The sequence below is a fragment of the Gordionus sp. m RMFG-2023 genome, chromosome 2 (assembly GCF_954871325.1).
Source record: "Gordionus sp. m RMFG-2023 chromosome 2, tfGorSpeb1-WG-v2, whole genome shotgun sequence".
Classification (NCBI taxonomy): Eukaryota; Metazoa; Nematomorpha; class Gordioida; order Chordodea; family Parachordodidae; genus Gordionus; species Gordionus sp. m RMFG-2023.
This window is the reverse complement of record NC_088776.1, coordinates 44788030-44814520: the sequence shown is the minus strand read 5'-3', so window position 1 is coordinate 44814520 and position 26491 is coordinate 44788030.

Genomic DNA, 26491 nt, shown 5'->3' with positions numbered 1-26491 from the left:
CGAAAAAAGGAATAGGCAAAAAAGAAAATGGAATAGGGAAATAAAATGGTAAAGGAAAGGAGAGAGGAAAAGAGAATGGATATGAAAAAAAATGAAAAAAAGGAAAGAAAAGAGAAGAGAAGAAGGGGAAGCAAGAAAAGGGAAAAAAGGGAAAGAAAATGGCAAAGCAAAAGAAGAAGGGAGAATTGGAAAGGAAGGAAGGGAGAAGGGAAAAAAAAGGATAAGGGAAAGAAATTGGGGAAAGGAAAGAAAAGGGGAAAGGAGATGGAAAAGACAAATAAGAGAAGTGACTAATTTATTCTGTGTGGTTGGTAGAATTTATTGGGTTTCGTGATCTTTGGAACGTTTATTTTGTTGATTAACCAGCCGTCTCTTTCTTTTTTGGCAATAATAGACATATCTAAATTTGTACAATCATTAAGAGAGTTTAGGATAGGGCGTGTTTTCTAAATTAAAAACAAAAAATAATAATTCACTGAACCTGCAGAGGAGTCAATATTAGGTTCAACTCCTTACAATTGTGGGAATATTATCAGATATTGGTAGAGCATTTATTATTTTGTATGTTTGATAGATTTTGTTGGCTCCGTGATCAGGGTTGCCATGTCTCCCCCCATCAGCAAGAGCCGCAATTTTTTAGTTTACACGCAGACATCTCTCACTCGCAAAACTAACGCAATTGAAAATCTCCCGCAAAAATCTACCGCAATTTTTTAATTTCTCCCGCATTTTTTTAAAATAGTATTTTAACGTTTTTAATATATAAATAATAATTTTGAGAGACAGTATTTGATTATTTTTATATTTTTAAAATAAATTTTAAATATTTATTTGAAAATGTCCAGTTTGTAAATTTCTTTCTATCCTGTTTTATTTTTATCCAATAATAAATTAACACAATTTCATTTATCGATTGCAATACAAAAATATTTTCCAAAAATAATAAATAATACAGATGCAACTACAGTTGCGGAAATCGTATACAACTATCATGTAGTTCAACATTCACAGAGCTATATCATCACAATGTGGGTCGAATCTTTCCCATGATATTTAACGACTCTAATATAAGTGCAAATCTTACTTGTGGTAGAAGAAAAATGAGCAAGGCTATCACAAGTGTTTTAGTACCTGAATCCTAGAGGTCAATTCTAGACGATTTTAAAGATGGGCATCCATATGCAATTACAACAGATGCATCTAATAAGGGAAATATTAAAGCATTTCCCTTGATCCTTCACTATTTCAACAAGAATAAGAACATTTCTATAAAACTGTTAAAATTTTTTCCTCGATAGTTACAAATCCAACGATGTAGCTAACCACATAATGGTGAATAAATATAGGTGATTCAGGGTTATCAATGATTTGCATGTCAGCTTTCTGCACTGATAATGCCTCTGTAAATTTTGGCAAAAACCAAAGTGTATTTACCGAATTGAGGCAGCACAATAATGAATTAATACCAATTGGCTGTATATGCCATATACTACATAATTCTTGCAAGAAGGCAATGAATGTACCATCTGTACATGTCGAAATAATAGTGAAGAAATGTTTTAACGAAATTAGTTCATCAACTAAAAGAGTTAATGAATTAAAATAGTTGGTGGAGTGGTCTGACTTGGAATGGTGGGAGTTGTTGCGATATGTACCTATCAGGTGGTTATCATTAATACCTGCCATCGATAGAATTTTAAAATTTTACAAATAAAAAAATACTTCTTAAATAAAGATTTTAAAAGCTGTCCAATTTTGAAAATTTTTTCGAGTATGAAATGGCAGAAGCATATTTGGGATTAGTTTCACATGTAGGAAATCTACTTCATTCAGTTAATATTCAGTTGCAATCAGAATATTCGTTATTAATAAAGATTCACAAAATCATGCTACAGCTCTGTTCATCTCTACAGTTAAAAATTGGTAATAAATTTTATGGTGCTATTGATAAAAATATTATATTAAAATGTTCAAATAATACTCCAATTAATACATTTTTAAATGAAACAGATATTTTTATTAAGACAATTTTAGAATATTTACAATCAAAATTTGATTTTAATAACTCTATATACAAATGTATAAACATTATGGCCTTGGAACAGAAACCATCAATTGATGGTTTTTGTAATTTAATAAATATATTAAAAATACCGAAAACATTGATGTCTTGTTTGAGGAGATTGTAATTCTCACTATTTTTTATGATTCCAGAATACTTAAAGTTAGTTAGATGGTCTAAGCAGAGGAGAAATGGGTAGAATTTTTTTGTAATAACAATAAATCTCCATGCTTGGAAAAAATATGCGAGTATGTCTTCTCCTTACCTCATTCTAATGCCTCACCCGAGCGCATTTTTAGCCTGGTGAGGACTGCCTGGAAAAAGGAGAGAAATCGTTTTCTTTAACAACATTAGAGGCCGAGCTAATGGTTAAACAAATTTATAATATGTCTTGCCAGGAATTTCATAAATATCTCAATAACGACGGTAAACTTTTAGTTCCATTATTTAAATCTCAAATAAAATATAATTAACATTATAACTATTTAATTTTCCATTTTTTTTTATATTTTATAAAATCTTATTTATACATTCGCATAAAATAAATATATTTTTTACATTGTAAATCAAAAATAGAGAGCATTACAATCTCCTCAAACAACGGTATTTTTAAAATATTTGAACATTTTAATATAGTTTTAGCAATGGCGTCATAAAATTTATTGTCAATTTTTAACTATAAAGATGAACACATCTGCAACATAATTTTATGAATCTCTATTAAGATTCTTCTGATTGCAACTGCACATTAACAGCATGTAGTAGATTTCCTACATGTGAAATCATTCCTAAATATACCTCTGCCATTCATTATCAGCTTTAATAATGTATATTTAAGAAATATTTTTAAAGGTTTATAAAATTTTATAATTCTATCGATGGCGGGAAATTATTTTAAAAATTATTTATTGCATGTAAAATGTTAGCCTTAATTTGTTTTTTCTGGTGATATTTATTTTTTCAACTTTACACGTTTTAAATTTAAAAATTTGATTTTACCAGTTTCATCAAGTTTGGAATACCTACCTTATAAATTTCAGACAATTTTGCATGAACTTTTGAACCTAATATAATTTATATTTGTTTTTCCATTGATCATTTTGGCGATTATTTATATGATTTACCCTCTAATTATACTCCATCTTTCTATGACCTTCATTTATCGTACTTTCGAATTTTTTTATAACCATAAATCAGAATCGATATAATATATGATTTTGACATAATTAAAGGTAGATGTTAAAATGAAAATATTTAAGTAAAAAAAATATTTAACAAATTTTATTGTAGAACTGATATTTGTCATGAATATTTTATATTCAAATAATTAAATATATTTTTGTTTGCGAATAGTTTATATTTTATCATAAAAATTAAATTAGAATGTTCTAAAAAATTAATTTATCTAAATATGTAATTGAAAATAAGTTTGAAATAATTTAAACTTCATCATTATTTTATATTTATTTGAATAAAGGGATTTATTTGATGAAATTAAAGTACAATAAATATAAAAGAGCTAGTAACATTCTTTGTTTTAACAAGAAGCTATTTTATTTAATTTTTAAAGATTTTTTTAAATATAATTAAAATATTTAATTAGATATTATATAAAATTGAATAAATATCAACCTATTATTAAATTTATTGGATTATCATCTTCATGGCAGTGGCAGAAGTAAAGAAAGTAAGAAATTATTTGTTATTTAAAATCAAATATTCTTTTATAAATCAATAACATTTCAATTTATCATTTTATAAATATATTATTTATTTTATATTAAAAGTAAAAACTTATTATTTTCTTTTCCCCAGATCTTTTTAATTTGAAAATGTATTATTAGAAAATTTTGAATACTTAAAATAGTTTGAGTATACATTTCATTGAATATTATTTTTCACGATTTAATAAAAAAAATTTCGATTTTTTTATGTTATTTACTTCGGATCATATGGATAATCACGCCCCTTATTTTTGCTTCTAATTTCTTTTCGTATATTAATTTCATTTTTTCCGCTTCTTTGTTGCGCTTATCGGATGTTTCACTTTCCCCTGATTATTTCGCCTTTTCCAAATATTTCACTGACCATAGCAGATCAGTTTTATTTTATAATTTTTATATTATCCATTCATACTTTATTTCGGTTCGAATTTGATGGTGGTAAAAATATAAGAATAAATATTATTGCTTTGCTACTCGAATTTCGAATTTTATTGAACGTCGATTTTAAACAGTGGCGTAGCTAGGATTTTATCATGGGGGGGGGGGGCTTTAATGTTTTTAAGGGGGGGGGGCTTCGCCCACCCCAAATTTTCCATTTTTTTAACACTTAATTGCTTATATTTTTGGATTTGTTAAAATTGTTTTATATTTTCATATAACAAAATTTTAGGGTATTTTATTATATATTTTACATTCCTTTATTTAATCATGTATATATTTTTATTAATTAAATTATTTTCAAAATGTTGATATTTTATATAATACATATTTTAATATTAAAAATTATAATGTATAAAGACTCTATTTAAAAAAAGTAATTTTTTACAATTATATAAAATATGTGTAATTCTTATGCAAATAATGGTATTTAAAAAAATAAAAACTAATAAAAATTTTATTGCTATTTTTTGATTTGAATTTAAAAAGAGTCATCTACTTTTCTCTGATATTTTGCTAATTCATCTAGAATCAAATTTTTATCTAAAATAATCTCCTTATAAATATTCATAGGGCTAATCCATTTAAACGTTTTTCACCGGTTGTGTTTCTTAAATAGGTTTTTATCCTTTTTAAAGTTGAAAAAGACCCATTAGTGCAGGAGGTACTAATTGGCAAGGTAGTTAAAATAATTATAAATGTTTTGATATTAGGCAGGGAATCTAAAATGCAATTAAACATGGAAAGGGCCTGCAGAGCATTTTTTGGTCTCAAAGAATACCCTATTCTGTCAAGATTTTTATACCAAAATTCGACATTACAAAGTCACTTATCATATGAACCTACTAAATCATCAGCATAAAACTCTGAGATTTTTTTAATATCCTCTCGTGTTTCAAGTGTAATCAACAGTTAAGACTCAACCGGCAAAAGAAAATAAAAGCTTTTTAAAATATAAATATGACTAATAAATCTTTCTTTTAATTGAAATAAAAATGTATCAATAAGGGGATTAAAAATGTTTATTTTATAAAAATCCTCAATCGTTGATGCATCAATTTTTGATCGATTGGATTGTCTAGAGACTAATAAGTTTAAAAATTTCAATTCGAAACATATTAGCAATCTCCTTTACTTTTTCATATATTTCATGAAATTTTTCATCCACATTCTCTCTGATATTTGTTAATATTTCAACAATATCCTTTGCTCTATTCATAATCTCCCTTAAATCCAAATCAATTTTTTGTAGTATTTTGCTAAAATCATATGTATAATTAAATAAAAAATAAACACATTGAATTGAAATTAAAAACTGTGGCTTAATAATAGCCTGCAAAAGATTTTCGGCATCTGCTGAATCTTTTTCCTTGCTTGATATATAAAATTCTAGTGCTGCAAAGACAACATCATATAATTCAATAAAGAGTTTCACCGACTCTTGTCTTTCGTTGGTTGGACAAAATCTTTTTAGTTTTTTTTTGATTTTTTGAGTCAATATCATGATTTGTTTGAATAAATAACTCCCTTTTTTTGGGTGGTGTGAAATAGCTGCAAACCAAAAATAAATATAAAAATAATCAAATGTGTATATCTATTATTATTTATAAATTTAAAACATAAAAATCAAGCGTTTATTAAGAATTTATTAAATTAAAATTAAAAAATTAAAAAAAAAATTTTTTTTCATTTGGGCCCCCATGCCTACGCCACTGATTTTAATTAATATTCAAATTTTGAATTATTTTCTTCGCTTGACCACTTCTATTTACTTAATTTCACCCCCCCCCCCCCTTCCACACACCCATTCGTTTCATTTTATTGATTTAAAATTTTAATTAGTTTTCTAAAGACAACTCCGTAATTCTTTTTTTGTTTCTGGTTTTTTTTCAAAACATACCAATGATAACTATTCATTTTCCTATTTTATTTTGCCATTTTATCCATTTTTTTAATTATAGCATGGATTTTATAATTCTTAATTAGAATATAACCAGAATCATCGCTTATAAAAAAAGTAAGAAATTAATTGTTATTTCAAATCAAATACATTTTTCATAAATTATTAAAGTATTTTAATTTATCGTTCCATAAATATATTATTTATATTAAACAGTTTGAATTAATAAGTATACTAATTATAATTAACTATATTTAATTCAGTAATGCCGAAGACCTTGATTAAGGTAAATCAAAATTCTCAAATATTACATGAGCTAGTGTTGCGATCGGCTAATTAGCCGATAACTGGCACAACGTTATGTAATATATATAAATAAAAAAATTTAATAAATATAAATTCTGACGAACGATTAGCCTATGCATAATTTTTGACTAATTAGTTTCCGATATTTTGGCTAAGCCTAATTAAGTTTAGTCGATTTTTAAGCCAAGCCAAATTAGGTTAAGGCGAGATTTTTAGCCGATTACGCACTATTAACCTGAGCCATGAGATTTCTATATAAATTTAGAAAGAATGCCTTCTTTTGACCAAATCTCGAGACTGAGGCAATTTGGGGGGAAAATAATAGATTTTTGGCAACACTAATCGACAGATTGATGTTAAGTGTATAAACGTAGAGAAGGGGAGAGTATGTATAAACGTTTCTTCTTTCGTAAATTCGCCTTTTTTGTAAATATTATTTTAAGGCAGTAAAAAAAATTTTCCCCTATGCACATCCAGCCTTCAGCGGCGTAGACAAGGGACTGGTTAGGGGCTTAGACTTATAGACCAAATAATGCTTAAATTATATTATATTCAAATTAACATTTCAGCAAAATAATATTTTAAAATAAAGTTTATTGGATATAATTATTAAAATTTTTATATTTTTAGAAAGATACTATAAAGTTTTTATCAATTTTTTTTTAATTTAAAATATTGTTTGTTACTATTTTATATTCAAATATTTTTAAGATAAAGTTTACTGAATATATTTATTAAAATATTTCTGATTTTTATATTTTTAGAAAGATATTGTAGAATTTTCATCAATTTTTATAAAATTTTATATATATTTTGTTACCTTTCGTCAAATGTAATAACATTAAAAATTTACAAAAATATTAAATATTCTATCACAAGATAGAGCTATGAAATTCATTAGTTGTTATATATATGTTAAAGTCACTGTTTTTTCTGCCAAAATGTTATTTTTACGTGATACGTGATAAAAGCGTTTTCGCCCTCTGGTTGTGGATACAACAGAGCTACGCTAGGTTTTCCTCAAAAATCCATCAAACTGGATAGTTAATTTAGGGGAGAAAAAAAAATGAGGAGCCCTTCACACGTTTGTGGGCAAGCCGCACGTACTTGTACGCGCAACAGTCCGAGAACTGTCGCTTAAACGTCTATAGGCTAATCAACAAAAGAAATGGGCAAAACAAAAGCCTATACCCAAAATGTTATTTTTCAACTTTAAATAATCTCGTAAGCGGTTACATGTCAATACCGCGAAAATTTTAGCGCGAAATGTATTATCGCGAATTACTGCAAATGTCGATTACCGCGAAAAGATATCATAGCGAATGCATCATAGCGAAAACAGTATGCAAAAAAATTATCGCGAATGCATTACAGCGAATGTATGACCACGAATGTATTATCGCGAATGCATCATAGCAAATGTATTAGAGCGAAGACATTATCACGAATGCATTTTCGCGAATGCATTATAGCGAGTATTACGCGAATGCATTATAGCGAATGTATTATCGCGAATGCATTATCGCGAATGCATTATAGCGAATGCATTATCGCGAATATAATACAGCGAAAATATTAAAGCGAATGCATTAGCGCTAATATAATAGCGCAAAAGTATTATCGCGAATGTATTATAGCGAAAGCATTATCGCGAATGCATTGCAGCAAAAGCTTTACCGCGAATGCATTATAGCGAATGCATTATCGCGAATGTATTACCACGAAAGCATTATCGCGAATGCATTATCTTAATACATCAGTTGCAATATCGAGAATGGAGTTTGATTAAAATTACAATTTTATATTTATCAGACTTTAGACAGACTGTCCAATATTAGTATTTCAAATTTTTAAAAAAAACGATTTTATCTAATTATTAAAAAAAAATTGAGGATACCAAACTTCATAAATAGCAAGTGACGTGTTTTAGAGTTACAAAAATTTAAAAACTCTACGTTAATTAAATATAGAAACGTCAATTGGGCTGGTTTTCTCGTTTTTTGAAAAAGGTCTCAACTTGCTAAATGAGTTACAATATAATTAGTGAGTTTAAAGAGTTTCTTTAGAAAAATAGAGATCGGGAAAAATATTATCAGCTAGGAATTTCCAAAAGATGACAAATTTATGGTTCCCAATATATTTAAAATATAAAAACATAATAAAGATGAACTATTTATTAAGAAGTAAGTGGATAAGTAGTAAAGAATTTTAATACTTTATATTAATTATATCGATCATTTGTCAAATATAAATCAGTATTGCATACGTGATAATTAATTCATGATATTACATTCGCGATAATGAATTCGCTGTAATGCATTCGCGATAATGCATTTGCTATAATGCATTTGAGATATTGCATTCACGATAATATATTCGCTGTAATGCATTTGCGATAATAATTTCGCGATATTGCATTCGCTATAATGCAATCGCGCTAATACATTCGCTATGAAGCATTCGTGGTCATACATTCGCTGTAATGCATTTGCGATAAATTTTTTGCGATAATGCATTCGCTATAATGCATTCGCGATACTGTTTTCGCTATGATGCATTCGCGGTAATGCATTCGCTATAATATCTTTTCGCGGTAATCAACATTCGCGGTAATGCATTCACGATAATGCATTTCGCGGAAAATGTTTCGCAGTATTTATGTAATACGCTCTTAAGCACATTTTTTAAATTTAAAAATATGATTTTTTTTGAAGTGTATTCCGGGATTTCGTTGGCATATCCAGAATATTATTTTTGTATTTATCCATAAATGGCTGAGTGACTTTGCCTCACAGACCCATAGTGTTGGATGGAACTGCGTGTGGCTAATAACCAAGCGCATCTATATCACGCTTTATTTATGCACTTACAATTAATTCAGTAATTTCTTCTAACTAAATAAACTTAAATAAAATTTTTATAGCATATATCAAATTTTTTTTTAAAAAAGCGTTTTATTATTATAAAAAGTGAACACCGTATTTTAAAAGAAATGCCACATATCCAAAATCCTATAATATTATTAATAATTTTTTGATGATTTTAAGTGTAACCAGAGTTGGGCAGTACCGCGAATACTTGTATCTAAGATACAAGATCCTTTTGTATCTTGTACTCAGTATCTTATTGACATTTTTAATAAGATACTAGTATCTGTATCTAAGATCCTTTATTTGGAAAAGAATCTTGTATCTTTTTCATTTTCTAAAAGATACAGATTCTTTTTATATATTTATGTTTAAAACATTTACATATCATATCACACAATGTTACTTTATTTTCTTGATGAAATCTTGTACTATTTTCTTTATTTTTTCCCGCTATCTTTTAAATGTATTGATAATCAAAATTAGTTGGAGATTTTACAGGTCACAAAGAAAGATAGATTAAAAATAGCAACAAACTAAATAAGAGAAGGATATATTTTATATGTAATATTTTTTAATTTGTAGAATGTTTAACAATCATAGTAGTGAAGATGAAATTATGGAGATAGGTTCTCCTGAATCACCGAATCTTAAAATTCTAGATGGAAAATTTTATAAAGTAATTCATGTGAAAAAGAACAAGGTACAAGCTGAATGTCAAAATTGCACAAGTAAAAAAGTTATTAAAGGTTCAACAAACTCCTTCACAAACTTTGTTAAACATATTAAAGTATATTATACATTTTTATTTAATAATTATTAACATAATAATATTTATACTTAAGTCCCTCTTAGATAATTGTTATTAAAATTTTTTATAGAAGATGGCTGATTATCAAATTAAAATCATTTTGGATATATATTTTTTTAGGGGTGTATAGATACCACTTTTTGGAGGCCGATCCGATATTCCCGATATTAAATTGATATCGTCCGATTACCTATCCGATATTATATCTAATTTTGTATTCTGTAAAGATACCAATGGTTTTAATTTTTAATATACTTTTTATTAGTATAACATCTATAATTTAACTATACCATACATAACTTATGTCATTTAAATATATTATAATGATTAGTTATAGTTTATTTTCAATTCAATTGCAATTCTAAAAGTAAATAAAATATTTTTATTGTTAAATCACTTTTATATAATAAAATAACATTAATCTATTTACATAATAAGTAATAAACAATTATATTATAAAATTTGAAATAAATATTTAAAATAATATTTAACATTAATATATCGAAGATTTCTTTTTAGAAATACCAATATTTCCAATTTATCAGAGGTCAGCTTGCGGCGATAATAACTGTCAATATCACCAGATTCACTAAAAACAGATTCTGAAGAGATTATTGCACACTTTTATAAACAGAATGCGCAAAAAAATAACAATATGAATGTTTATTAATTAATTATTATTATTAAAAATATACATAAAAATGATTCCGATTTTATTTATAAAAATAAATGATTTCAGATATAACTATTTTTTTTAATTTTATAACATTTTAATTTTGTTAAAGAAGCCATTTTTATATCGGATCAAATTTTATAATATTGACCGATAATAGATATTTTAAAAGGGGTAAAATATCGGCCCGATGCGATCCGATAAAAAATATCGACACATCCCTAATATATTTTATATTTAATTATTTTAGAAAGTTCTTATTACAGGAAATATTTAAGCTACAATTGATATATAATATTAGATAATTTTAAAAGGCTCTTAATAAAATAATTATAATAAGGTAGAATTTAACTTTATTAGTTACTTTTATTTATTTATTGATATAAGTAAAATTACATTACAGTATTTATTTACAAAATTTAATCAATTTAAAATGCATTAAGAAAAATTGTTATGCATTTAATAATTATAATAATATAATGTTGTACATTATTTTCATATTTTTTATATATAATTAATGATTTTGCAAGAAATATATAAAAAAAATTTGAAAAGAGATTTAGATGATATTTACTATATTTGAGTACTTACAAATGCAAGAAACTAATAAGTCATCATTTGAAAAAACTAATTTAGAATAATACATAAATATCACAAACAAGTAATGATAAATACTTATTAAAGATAATGAATAAAATAAAACTAGTATATATTTATAGAGATGACCATTTAGCCATATACTCCTAATATAAGCTATATTATTAATACAACTACATTGAAAATAACCTGCAAATTCTGATATTAATCATTTGCACTTAATTTTTTTTGCTTATTTGCAAATTTTCAACTCCCATTAATATACTACTCTCCCTTGAAATTTTAAGCTATTAATAGGCAAAAACTAATATCAAATGACCTGGTTTATTACAATTAATTCATTAATAAATATTTTATGTAATTATTTACAAATATTCATTCTTATATTCGGAGTGTATGGCTAAATGGTATCTTCACAAATAAATATACTAATTTTATTTTATTCATGTATCTTTAATAAACTATTCTAATCATTAATTGTTTGTGATATTGATATATTTTTTAAATTAGTATCTTCGAATATGACTTATTAGGTACTCTAATTTAGTAAAAGATACAAGTATCTTTTATCTTGTATCTTTTTGATATTTTGAAAAATCTAAGATTCATTTTTTTATAAAGAATCTGTATCTAGATTCTTTTTTTGGAGGACCTGCCCAACTCTGAGTGTAACTAGTTACATTTTTAAAAAGTAACTTACCACACCTAGTTACATTTCTAAGATTGTGACTGCATTCAACATTTTTATCTTAAATAAAAAAGTGTTAGATTATTTTTTATAAACGTGTTAATTTTTTTAAAAATTAAAGTTCAATAAAAATCTTATTTGTAATTCCTCCCATCCAATCATATTGAAAATTAAAATTTATGATAGTTTTAGTAGCTTAGCCCAGATTCACTCAAAGGGGAGGGGAGAAACTTAGCTCCAAAACCCCTTATTTTGTTTTTTTTTAAAATTGTTGACAGAAATATTGGAACTGAATGCTAGTGGCCATTATAAAGGAAATATTTATTATCTACATAATTTTCGCCAATCTTAGATTTGAAAATAGACTGAAGACACTTATTCTGAAAATTTTATCAATATTTGAAGTGCTTCCTGACACATCTTTTCTTCTTAATTCTTAAAAACGGTTCTGATGATATTTAGATTCAAACAATAGGAATAAGTACATATTCAATATATTTTAAAGATGTCATATCTAGCAACATCGCAATCTATTTATTTCCTAAAATCACATTTTTGGAATGAATCAAAATTCATATTATATTTCACAATCAAATTCGGACTCATATCATTCAAAATATTTATTTATTCTAAATCATTTTTTAACAACATATCTGATTTTTTATCTCGTTCCATATTCATTTCATTATTTTCCACAATTACATCCCACATTTATTTCTTTTGTAACTTTTCACTAACTTTATATATTAAACCCCTACTCTTTATTATTTATTTGTGCCTAGATTCTCCCAAAAAGAAATTTCCAAATATAGCCCCTTTTCCATAGTCATCCCACTGGACAAATACAAACTCTTCCTCGGAACTTCCCTATCATATTTACTATGTGAATCCGAATCCATATTCCACTGCTGGAATGTTATTCAATAAACATTTATCTCGATCATGCCACGAATTTCCGCATTTTTTACAAAGCATTCTATGTGTATCCTCCACTAATTTACGTTGAAACAAAACAACTCTCTTCACTATGCCCTTTATTTCCGCATCTTTTAAAAACAGCTGGTAAGTCCCCTGAACTATTCTTTTATTATAATCCCTGCTTACGTGGCCAAATTTTCCACATGTGAAACAAGTTCTATTCGACAATGGTCTTTGATTTATTTTCTCCTTATAATCTTTGCTTCCCACATGTAAAACACGTTCCATTTGATCCCGTTCCAATCGACCAACTCCTATTTCCCCCTTTTCTTTTTAATTTCTATAATTATTTACGTTATATCTTTGATTCGCCTTATGCAATTTCCTATTTTCCAATTCCATTTCTTCAACTTTTCTATGCATCTCTACTTTTTCTTTTCTTTGTTTATTCTTTCATAATTTTCCCTTTCAATTTTCTTTTTCTTAATATTTTCAATTTCTATTTCCTCTATTACCATACACTTTACATCATATTTATTATACAACTTCATCATTTACAAATCCCATATTTTTATTTTCCATATCAATTTCCTCCTTTTCAGTATCTAATGATATCTGGTTTATTAATAATAATTCCAAATTTTCTCTTTTCAAAATCTCTAAAGATATTTTTTTTTAATATTCTATTTCTTTTTTCATTATTTTCATATTACACATTTCATAAAACAATTTCTCCATATCTATTTTAAATTTACCAAATTTTTTATTCTTTTCTACTTCCATTTGTTTTAACATTCTTATTTTATTTGTATTCTTATTTTCATTTCTTTTTCCATGCCAAAAGAAAAATATAACTCATAATATTAAAACTATCGCCACTCCAAAGTAAATACCTAATGGAGAAACATTTCTAATCTCAAAATAGTTATACAAGATTCCTTATACTCAAGATTGATTCTTATACTGATTAGTAATTCTACTAAAAAAAATTTCACGATTTTATAAGGAAAAAATAAAACAATGCAATCACTAACAAAATTATTATCAAACAATACATTAAATTCCCCCCTCCCCCCCCAAAAAAATAAATAATTTACCTCTTATTTTCTATTATGAATCGTATTATTAATATTTAATGCAGGGATCCAAACCGAATCATTAAACCGTTTAAAACCGGTATTTTTTATAAACCTCTAAAAAAATTTCTATCCGAACCTGAACCGAACCGCTAAAATGCTTCTGAAGTAATTCGAGTTTCATGATCTTATGCTTATTAAATATTGTGTAAGTTATTACTAATATATTGCAAAAATTTTAATTATATAGATTTGTTTTTGATAAGTATCAGTCATAATTTTTATAAACTTTTGTATATTGCGATTTTACAACATTTTTTAAATATTTTAAGCTTATAAATTATAATGCCTAGAGAAAAATTAAATCCAATATATAAATTATTTACATATTATTATAAATGACACATAAAAATGTAATATTACTGATTGTCAAATAAATATGAAAGGGTATCATGGAGCAAATCTTGAGCGTCACAAGAAACCACCCCTTAGAATTCGATAAAATTAACAAAATATCACAATAAAAACCTAATAAAATAAAAAAGTTTAAGATGTCATTAAGACGATAGAAGAAACATTCAAACAATATCAGTAAACTAAATAAAAAAATAATAATAGATGTTTGTGATGATAGCGGTTTTAAAAAAAATTCTTAATCCTATATTAGAAGTAGTGTTGTTAAAAAGCCGAGTTTTTACCGCTCCGATCTCGAGGTCGGAGCCGAAAAATTGGCTTAGGCTCAAGCCGGCTCAGGCGTTGGCTCGAGTCTTATTTTGAGCCAAAATGTATTTATTTAAATAATAATAAATATTTTTTTTGTTTTTAAATTTTTTTAAACATAATAATTTATATTATATTATTATATTATGAAAATAGATTTATTTATTTGATGTTTTTTTTAATAAAAAAAATGATATGCTGCTATTGTAAATATTATTTTTGTTACAATTTATTAGTGATTTTCATGTCATGCCCAAAATTTTAATCAAAAAAAATCTTTTGAAAAAGATTTTTGAACATTTGATAAAATTTTTATATTTTCTTTGTATTTAAGGAAATTTTTTGAGAATTTTATAATAAATAAACCATCTTTTAGATGAAATCTTTTATAGTTTTTTTTATCATCTTTGTAAAATTATCTATTTTTATGTATATTAAAAGAATTGGTTTTTTCTAAATAACTTGTTTAAAAATATTTATATTAAACTTTTTTATGTTATTTTTTTTATATGATCTTTTTAAGGAAAATATTTTAATAATAAATTATAAATTCAATGAAGATGTTCCTTGGCAAATTGGCAATTATCATAATCGATATTTTTAAACATATTAGATTTTTTTTGACGCTAATGGACAAAAATATGTATTTTTAACAAGTTAAACTAAAATTTCAATTAAGATGTAACATATAAAAGTGACAATTGCTATAATCGTTATTTTTAAAGTTTTTAAAATTTTTTTGATGTAAATGGGCTAAAATAAGTATTGCTAACATGTTTAAATAAAACTTAAGTGAAGATGTACCTGTAAACATGCTAAATTAAAATTTCAGTGAAGATATACTATAGATAAGTGACAATTGACATAATCATTATTTGTAAAGTTTTTTGATTTTTTTACACAAATGGGTAAAAATATATATTGTAAATATGTTAAATTAAAATTTCATGAAGATGTACTATATAGATAAGTGACAATTGTCATAATCGTTATTTTTAAAGTTTTTTGAATTTTTTTAACGCAAATGTGTAAAAATATATATTGTAAACATGTTAAATTAAAATTTCATGAAGAAGTACTATAGATAAGTGACAATTGTCATAATAGTTATTTTTAAAGTTTTTTATTTTGATGTGAATGGGCTATAATAAGTATTGCTAAAATGTTTAAATAAAACTTAAGTGAAGATTTCACCTAGATAAGTGACAATTGTCATAATCGTTATTTTTAAAGTATATAGAATTTTTTTGAGGCAAATGGATATAAATATAAGTTGTAACATGTTAAATATGCAATCTATATTTTTGCCCATTTGCGTCAAAAAACTTAAAATAACGATTATGACAATTGTCACTTTTCCATGGTACATCTTTACTGAAGTTTTAATTTAATATATTCAATCTATATTTTAACCCATTCATCAAAAAAATTCACAAAAACTTTAAAAATAACAATTATGACAATTGTCACTTTTATATGCTACATCTTCATGAAATTTTAATTTAACAGGTTTACAATATATATTTTTACCAATCTGCGAAAAAAATTCAAAAAACTTTATTTTCTAGTTCTCACTTTTAATTAATTTAATTTTAAAAATAGATGTATACTTAATTAATTTTTTTTAAAAATGTAAATGTATTTTTGTTTTTACTTGATATATTTTAATTTGCTTTACTTGATATATTTTACTTGTTTTTTCCTTCCTTTGTCTTTTTCCTTACACGAAAACACACAAAAATAATAATTTTCCACACAAAAAAATAATTTATTTTTTGTTCTTTTCTTTTTATATAGACATTGCGAAAAAAAATAATATATAAAAAAAACATAAACTCATTAAAACAACAAAATAATATTATCTAAAATAAAATAATATAACTAATCTGCACTAAACCATAAAATAATACTATCTAAAATAAATAAAATAACAAATCTACGCGAAACAATAAAATAATATTACAATCAATAAATTATCCAAATACATCACTTTAAAAATAACGATTTTGACAATTGTCACTTATCTATAAATATATCTTCACTGAAATTTTAATTATGTTACAACCTATATTTATACCCATTTGCGTCAAAAAAATTCTATAAACTTTAAAAATAACGATTATGACAATTGTCACTTATCTAGCGTACATCTTCACTGAAGTTTTATTTAAACATTTTAGCAATACTAGAGCATATACATTAAAAGAAATTTAAAAAATTAAAAACAACGATTATGACAATTGTCACTTTTATATGTTACATCTTAATTGAAATTTTAATTTAGCATGTTAAAAATACATATTGTCCATTAGCGTCAAAAATATGTTTAAAAATATCGATTATGATAATTGCCATTTTTCCAAGGAACATCTTCATAGAATTTATAATTTAACATCTTTACAATATAAATAATATTTTACCCTTTTATGTCAAAATGTTTCAAAAATGTTAAAAAATAACGAATATGACAAGTCACAATAAAATATTTTGGTTAAAAAGATCATATAAAATAACATAAAAAAGATATAAATATTTTTAAAAAAATTATTTAGAAAAAACTACGTCTTTTAATATACTAAAAAAAATAGATAATTTTACAATGATAAAAAAAACTATAAAAGATTTAGCTAAAAGATTGTTTATTTATAATAAAATTCTCAAAAGAATTCCTCAAAATGATTTATTAACAAAGAAGATTAAAATTCTTTTCAAATCAAAATATGTTCAATAAAATGTATAATTATAATGTAAAATCTTTGTTGATTGAAGATAGAAATATCAATAACAACTTAAGCGATTGAAAGATGGTAATTAGACCAAAAATAACATTAAAAAAGTCCGAGACGGGCCGGCCCTGAATATATAAATCACGGACTATGTCTAAATATTTTTAAAAAAATCCTTGCCATCCTTGCCAGGCCTAAATTTTTTTTTGAAAATAGGATCCTGGACGAAATTTTTCTATTTTAAAACGGGCCATGCAAATTACCTTTGCAGTTATCTGATATTAATATTTAAAAAAAACACATTTGAAAATTCATAAATAATACTTAATATTAATATCACCTTTAAAAATGTTTAATAAAAAAAATTAATTCTTATTTACATCAAATTCTATGAAAAAATAAAGATATAAAATGTTGAGTTAATGAAAGATTATTTATCAAAATATCTTTAGTTTAAAAGAAAAAAACGATTTTTTTTTAAATTTATATAAAATAAAATAACATGAACAAATAAAATTTAAAAACAAAAAAATTAAAATATTAAAAAATATATATGAGGGGTATAAATAATAATTTATTTATAAATTCTAAATTTGTGTTTTTTTCCATTTATAGCATGGGTATATAAGAATAAATAATAATTTATAAAATTACATAAAACAAATTCAATATAATAATAAATAAAAAATATAAAAATGAAGCAATCCTTTTTTTATGTTATTTTTTTATAGCTGATTCCAATTATTTAATATCCATAGTCTTTTTTTTAAATGAATAATTTTAAAGTAGGTGTTATACCCAAAATGAATAATTGTGAATGAGTTTTGCCTAAATAATAATTATTATCGTCAGGAATAAAATACTTTTTGCAATTTCATAATGCGGGTAGAAAAAAACATGAGTCTGCCATACCGATGCAATATGTGTCGTAGATCTTTTTTAATTATGAGATCTTCCTTTTGGCTTGAGTCTCAGTCAATTTTTGACCCAAAACAAGCTGAATTTAGGGCTAAGCCGGCTTGGCTCAGACGTTTAAAAATAAATTTTGGCTCAAAAGTCGGCTTGAGCCGACTCGAGCCAGCCAACTAATTTGGCTAAAAGAGCCGGCTTGAGTCGACTCAAAAACTAGATGAGTTTAGGGCTAAGCCGGCTTGAGTCAATTTTCGACTCAAAAACTAGATGAGTTTAGGGCTACGTCGGTTTGCCTAAGCCGTTTAACAACACTAATCTCAAATAAATAAATTTTGGCTTAAAAGACGGCTTGAGGCAACTCCTTAACCGGCTTGAGCCGACTCGAACCAGCCAATTAAAATGGCTCAATGAGGAGGCTTGAACCTTAGTCAATTTTTGACTCAAAAACTGGCTGAGTTTAGGACTAAGCCGGCTTGGCTCAGCCGTTTGGCAACACTAACACTAATCTCAAATAAATAAATTTCGCCTCAATAATCGGCTTGAGCCTGAGCCGAATTTTTTGCTCAAAAACTGGCTAAGTTTTTGGCTAAGCCGTCTTGACTCAGCCTTTTAACAACACTAATTAGAAGGCATGGGAAATATTAAAATTAATTCTCAAAATATTCAATCTAATGTTGCAAAATCAGCCTTAATTATTCGACAAAATATAATCAAAGAGATAAATGGTAAGTTATTATCACTAAAAACTGACTGCGTTGCTCGTCTAGACAGGTCCATTATTGGGATTAATCTTCAATAGATTCAAGAAGCAAAAATTGTTCTGAGAACACTAAATAAATTTTTAAACGGCTCACTGTAGAAAATTTAAAACTCCTTTTAATAAAAGTATTAAATCACTATAACAACTGACAATGGGGCAAATCTTATAGAGATGGTAAAATTTATGTAAGATAGTGATGATGACAATCAATCTGAAAATGTTGAAGAACAAATACAAATTGTTAGATATCATACTGGCAGTGCCGGCTACTCAAGTTAGTGTGGAAAGATGTTTTTCAACAATTAAATTTATACTCTCTCCTTATAGATGTAATTTGAGTGAGACGAATCTTGAAAATATATCAATTGTGGGCTTAATAAAAAAATTTTAAGATAATATAGTTAAATATTGTTCACATTAAGATATTTATTTGTTATATTTATAAATTAAATATTATTTAATAAGGTGCAATTAATAAAAATGTTTATGTATATGTTTTTTTTATTATAATGATGAAATAAAGAAAATATTTTTCCCTATACATAATTCGAATGTAAATTTGAATATAAAAGTATTCAAACTGGTTTTTAGAGGTTCAAACCGAACCGATATTTTTTTTTTTTACCAAGAACCTGAACCTTGAACCGTTATTTTTATCCGAATTTGAACCGAACCGATATTCGTTACAGTTTGGATCCCTGATTTAATGGTCCGCGATCATAAATTTTTAATTATTTTTTATTTGTCCTTATGCCGTGATTTTTAAAAAGGTTTCTTTTCCTAGAAGAGAACGGCACCACTTTTTTGAACAAGTTATGAAACTTACTAAAATAAAATAAAATTCACGACAGTTTTTAATTTTTCTTTTATTTTATATAAACTACAATAATTTATACTATATAAAAATCACAATTTTTAAAATAAAAAAAAACGATATTAAAAAAATTAATAAAATAATAATGATATTAATTTTTTTTACATATATTAACTACTTATCAATTTTTCAAGCAATTTCGCCAAGCATAAAAAAGCAACCGAATTATAAGTTAAATAAACTATGATATCATGCCTTAAGCGTGTAGTTAACTATAGGTGAAAGCATTAACTCTAAAACATATATCAGTTAAAAGTGAGTATTTAATACATTTTAGAGTTCTAACTTGATTGGTCGAGATTTTAAGGAAGTTCAACTATTGGCAAAATAAGAAAAAATTTTCAAGATTTAGAATGAAATTGATAGAAACAGCAAGTATATTAGTACGTCAAATACCTGATTATCATGACTAATTCATCAATCAGTTTTTCTAGTCAATAAACAAAATTCACTTACAAGCTAAGTAAAAACTGCCTTGAATAAAGGATTTAAGATTTAAAATTGCGATGAGATACAAATATCAATTTTTATAAATATATTAAGGTTTATTTTCTCCTGTCTAAAAGTCTCTTAATAAAAAATCCCAGGAATATTTTTGCTCCTACTTAAACAAGATCTAACTTTGATGGAATAAATTATCGTTTAGTAATTTTGTTCGAGGAAAGTCTGTACTTCTTCATCTTGGTCTGAATGACATTGCATCATCATTTAAAATATTGTATAAATCAATTTTTAAATCATTCTAATGTTTTATTATAATTTGCAATGCTTTTAGCAGAAGAACTTTCTAAATTAATTATGCCATAGCCAATTAATCTTTTTATGATTTTCACAGACATATATTTAATAATTAAACTCAAATTCCTACCGATTGTTTTATCAGTCTTAAGACCAAAATATGTTATCTAGTTTTTGTTATAACTTGTTGAGATAGAGTCTTATACCATTTTCGCCATAGCTATGACTTCATTTTGAATTTTGGATGAAGTTTATTAATGATTTTTTAGTATTGTTATTATGATTTTGAATTTTTTATATTTTTTGGTTTATATATGAAAATATTGCGATAACATGTCTTAAAGAATAAATTATATTTTTATCTGCATCAGTTATCGTAGAGGAACTAGACTCACGAAAAGATTGCTCGAGGAATAAAAACATGTTATATCACTTGTTATTTCATTTGATGGTTAATGAGCGAATGAAAAAGAATATTTTTTAAAAAATTTAGGATGGGGAATAATTTTGGAGGCTTATTTTGGTGCCAAAAATCTTGATGGTTAGGCTTAGAGGCGGAAATTATTTATGGGGTACACAGGCTCCCTATCCATTCATATGGCTCAGCATAGATGAGAGACTGTAGTAGGGATATAACAGGAATGATTTATTTTCCTTGGGAATATTTTCCATTTTTTATAAATATATGATTTATATTTATTTATCTTGCTGTTATTATCTGTTATCATTTTTATATCTCATGCAAATTTTAAATAAATATTAGGGATATAATATCTAATTTAACATTATCTATCATTCTCATTACATCAATTTATTACTTACCAACTTACTGTAATGCTACTATCCATTATTTTCTCTGTTATATAACTTGTAAATTCGCTTTATTGTAAAATATAATGATATTTAATCGGGGTTTCTCATTATCTTCCTATAAGTTGACCATAATAAAAAACACGAGGTGTTTTAACTATTACAAAATTGGACCCATAATTCTGAGATATATGTTTAGATAATATATTTCTTAGACAGAATATAAATATCTTACTCTGACAAATTCTAGGAAAAGCACATTTAGTTGACGTACAAAAAATATTTTACAGAAATAAAACATAATTTACAACCTTACTCAAACACAATATCTCAAAATGGCATAAAACATTAAACTTATAAAAAAAAGGAAAAATATTCTTTCTAGATTTTCATTTTGCAGAAAATCCTTTGAAATTACGTTAGCTTGTCTTGTCTACCCATAAATTTTTAACTGCCTTTACCATTCTACATAGGGCAAGAAATCTTTTAGATCTAAATTTAGTCATAGTAATATTAAATCTAGCTAAATACAAATGCAAAGAAAGTTTTTTTAGAAACATCGTGCTATATGGGAAGATATTGCAAATATTTAGTGATTAATCTGGTGGAAAAAGGTTTGTAAAAATCAAACATCTGCAGATTACCTACAAAATTGTTTTCAATCCTCCCATCCAGTGCAGCCTCAGAAAGAATGGTCTGCTTTTGTAATAACATAGTAAAAAATAGACTATATGTTAAGGTAGGCATGGAGTAAGACATTAAATAAAAGTTATACAAATTTTTATTTTATTTATTTAAAAATTTTAACTACTGAATCTAATAAATTTTACATCTTATAAAATAACAATCATTTAAACTACCAAAGTAGTACGAAACTATTAAGTTAATATAATGTAAAGTAATAGGAATAATAAAATCAGTCCGTAATTGAAAAGGCGTGTGGAACACTTGATTATAAAATAAAAAATTTTCATATTTATTATCTTCTATACGCTATATATATATTATTTATAAATATAAATTAGAATATATATAATCAAAAGGTTAAGTTATAAAACAGAAAGCAAAACTAAAAATAAAAATATAATTCGTACAATTTGAATAAGTGATACGTGATAAAAGCGTTTTCGCCCTCTGGTTGTGGATACAACAGAGCTACGCTAGGTTTTCCTCAAAAATCCATCAAACTGGATAGTTAATTTAGGGGAGAAAAAAAATGAGGAGCCCTTCACACGTTTGTGGGCAAGCCGCACGTACTTGTACGCGCAACAGTCCGAGAACTGTCGCTTAAACGTCTATAGGCTAATCAACAAAAGAAATGGGCAAAACAAAAGCCTATACCCATGAACTGCCAAAATAATTTAATTACTTTAAGGGTGGGTGGTGGCTAATTTTAAGTTTAACATCTAATGTAAGCCTTGATAGTTACTAACAAATAATTGAGAATGTGTTCATATCAATTGAGATTAGAATTTATTCATGAAAATAAGGAAAAGCTAAAATGGGTTTACCACAAATTGTTTAAAATAGGTGAAAATTCCAGTGAATAGGCAAAAACTAGTCAGTAATCGGTTTATGACTATCCAGCAACGAACACCACACAACAAACGGTTATTTTTTCCTTTTTCCAGAGAAACAAAATACTCTATGGAGTGATAGATAGATTATATAGCGAAAAAGGTCTTTGATAATGATAAAGATATGAGAGAAAGGAAACTATGACGCAGAAATAGGAACCAGCTCCGTAAGTTTTAGGAAATGGAAAAGTAATTGTTGGCCAGGATTATCAAAAGGCATTTTGGCTTGATTGTTATATGAGATTAACAAAAGGCATTTTGGCTTGATTGTTATATGATAGTCTATCACTCACGGAAAGACTCTACCAACAAAACATATTTACAAACCTCGCCACCCCCCTGTCGACTGGTTTCTCCATAAATGAAATAACAAGTGAACAAAGACTAAGAAAAAAACACTAAGAAAAAGCAAAGCTCCAGGGCCAGATAATATCACAGCAGAAAAACCAAAAAAATAAATAGCATCTATAACAATATCGCTACCTATTTGCCCTCATTTAATAGAATATGGGAGAGCGGAACTACTGCAGTGGGATGGATCAAAATCCTACCTAAGTAACTACCCAAAAAACTAAGACCACAGAAATTTAAGGCTTATTGAGCTATAGCCATCACATCCTATAGCATGGAAAAAAAAGCATATCACCCACACCAAAATATATAAGTATATACAGGCCAAGAAAAGAAAATACTGGAGCCAAAAATTAATTTAGAAAAATAATCATGCAGAAAAACTAAGTACAAAACCCCCTTCTGCTTTACATTTGTGAATTATAACAGAGCTATTGATAATGTTAACCATGCAGTTTTTTCAGAATCGGTAATTTCTAGACTGAGGACATATCCACTATTCCTATATTTGTCTATGGAGGGGGCGGACATGTTAGAGAGACCAAAGGAACTAGGGAAGAGAAAAATAAATAAATAAAATAAACAGATGACTATAAACAAATAAATGTCTCATAAACAAAAGAGGATACCCTCTACCCCAGAAACATTACAAACTCAAAAACTATGGAAAAATTACAAAAACATACCCAAAAACTAAGTTAAAAAGAGCCAAAGAAAAATTTTAGCCCACATAGGAAACGCAAATCACAAACTATTCCTCAAAAATGTCATTAATATATCTTAACTCATATAATGGGAATGCATAGAAGTACAATGTATATTTAATTAAAAATATGGGACGGACTGATTTAAATTAGTATATTAAGTCAATAAGATAAATAAAAGCTGAAGTCAGTGAAGTAAGTAATTCACAGAAAAGGTGAAAGACAAAATCAAGAGGTAAAATTGAGAGATGAAGAAATTAAATAACCTGAAAAATACAGAAAAAAAAAAATTATGAGAGGTTTAGGTAGTTCGATTTAATTTTTAGTAGTTTTTTTATAGATTTTTTGTTTTTATTTAGCCTTAGGAATTGCTTCAAATTTAAGTTTAGATCCATTATGTCCTTCAAGGCTCTGTAGAACCATAATGTCTTATATTTGCAATATGTTTTCCCATTAAAGGAGTATAACCAATTAATGGCATCAATAACAAGGCTATTGTTGCTATGATTTCTTAAAATATGGGCAAAGAAAGTAAGACGTTTCTTTTTTAAAGACACGTGAACCTGGGTATGGTTAGACTTCTTCCAAAGATTTTCATTTGAGATAATATTAGGGTAGAAGATTCCATTTATTATTCTAAGGCATTTATTTACAAACGTTTGTAATTTCCTAGTTTCGGTCTTGGTAATCTCCCATGTATCACCGCCATAAAAGAGAATCGGGATGATGGTTGAGTTGAAAATACAGAGTCTTGTGAAAACGAATATCTCTCTAGCTTTCCACAGTTTAAAAAATTTATAAAAAGCCGCCCTAGCATTTTGTAAACGAATTTTTAGTTCTTCTTTACAACTACCTTTATTGTCAATGGTTACACCTAGATATTTAAAAGATTCTACCACCTTAACCAACTTTCCCCCCACCACCAAATTATTCAAAAGAGGCGCCTGGGACGAGGGCATTATCACTGTTTTATCAAAGTTAATATCCAAGCCAACCTTAAGACTAAAGGAGTTTAATATAGCGATCAAATTTTGGGTTTCTTCCAAACTTTTTGTTATCAAAACTATGTCGTCAGCATAAGATATCACCCAATTTTCCAAGAAAAAAGACTGACTGGAACTTAATTCTAAGAGATTCGCAGTAGCCAGCGTATCTACTATGATTTTATTCATAAGTATATTAAACAAAAGCGGGGAAAGAACACATCCTTGTTTTACCCCTTTTTTTGTCCTAAAAGATGGAGAAACCTTATTATTGATTTTTAAGGAGGCAAAAAGACTACTATAATGTGTTTTAAGGATCCTTATAATATTAGAGTCAATGCCGCATTCGGTTAAAATCTTCCAAAGCGCATCATGGTTAACATTATCAAAAGCACGTTTAAAGTCGATAAAAATAAAGTAAAAAGGTAATTTATACTTCTGACATTTCTGCATTATAATCTTTAAAGCTAATATTGGTTCGTTTATATTTCTACCTGGACGGTAAGCACAAATGTATTTAGACAAAAGGTTTGGTGTAGAGGAAAGAATGCGATTTTTTAAAAGAACCATAAAAACTTTTGATGCAATAGACGTGAGAGCGATGGCTCTATAATCCTTGAATTTAGATGGATTTGGAATTTTCGGGAAGTTGCAAAAGATACAATCCGCTGGCATCATCCCAGTCAACCATATCTTGTTAAACAAAGGAAGTAAGAACCGAGAGATCGTTAAGGGAGCTGCTTTCAGATGTTCTCCTGTAATGTTATCTGTACCCGGAGATTTATTATTCCTAAGCTTCTTAATAGCGGCCACAATTTCAGCCAATGAAAAGTTTGCGTCCAATTGTCCAACATTTTGACTAGTGGATGGGATTAAGGTAGGCCTCCTAGAATCAAAGACTCCCATATAGTGGTCAAGCCATAACGCTATCTGTTCGTCGGGGTCAGTAATTAACCTATAATTATCCAGTCTTATAGTTGGAAGTGTCTTGAACACTTTGGCTTTACAAAAATAATTTAGTTTCTTGTAGGCGTCGAAAGTTCTATTTTCCCTCATATCCCTGTCTATCTCAAAAGCCTTTTTAGCAATAAAGATCCTTCTATCTCTCCTTAGGAGTCTATGAATTGAGGTCCATAAGTGACCATCGCGCTCACCTCGTAACTTGAGTTGAGCTATCATGCGAATGGTGTCATCGGATAGCCATTCCTGTCTTGGTGGAGAAATGTTGATGTTAGGGAGATGATTGTAGGCATCAAACAAGTTGTTTTTGAAAGAC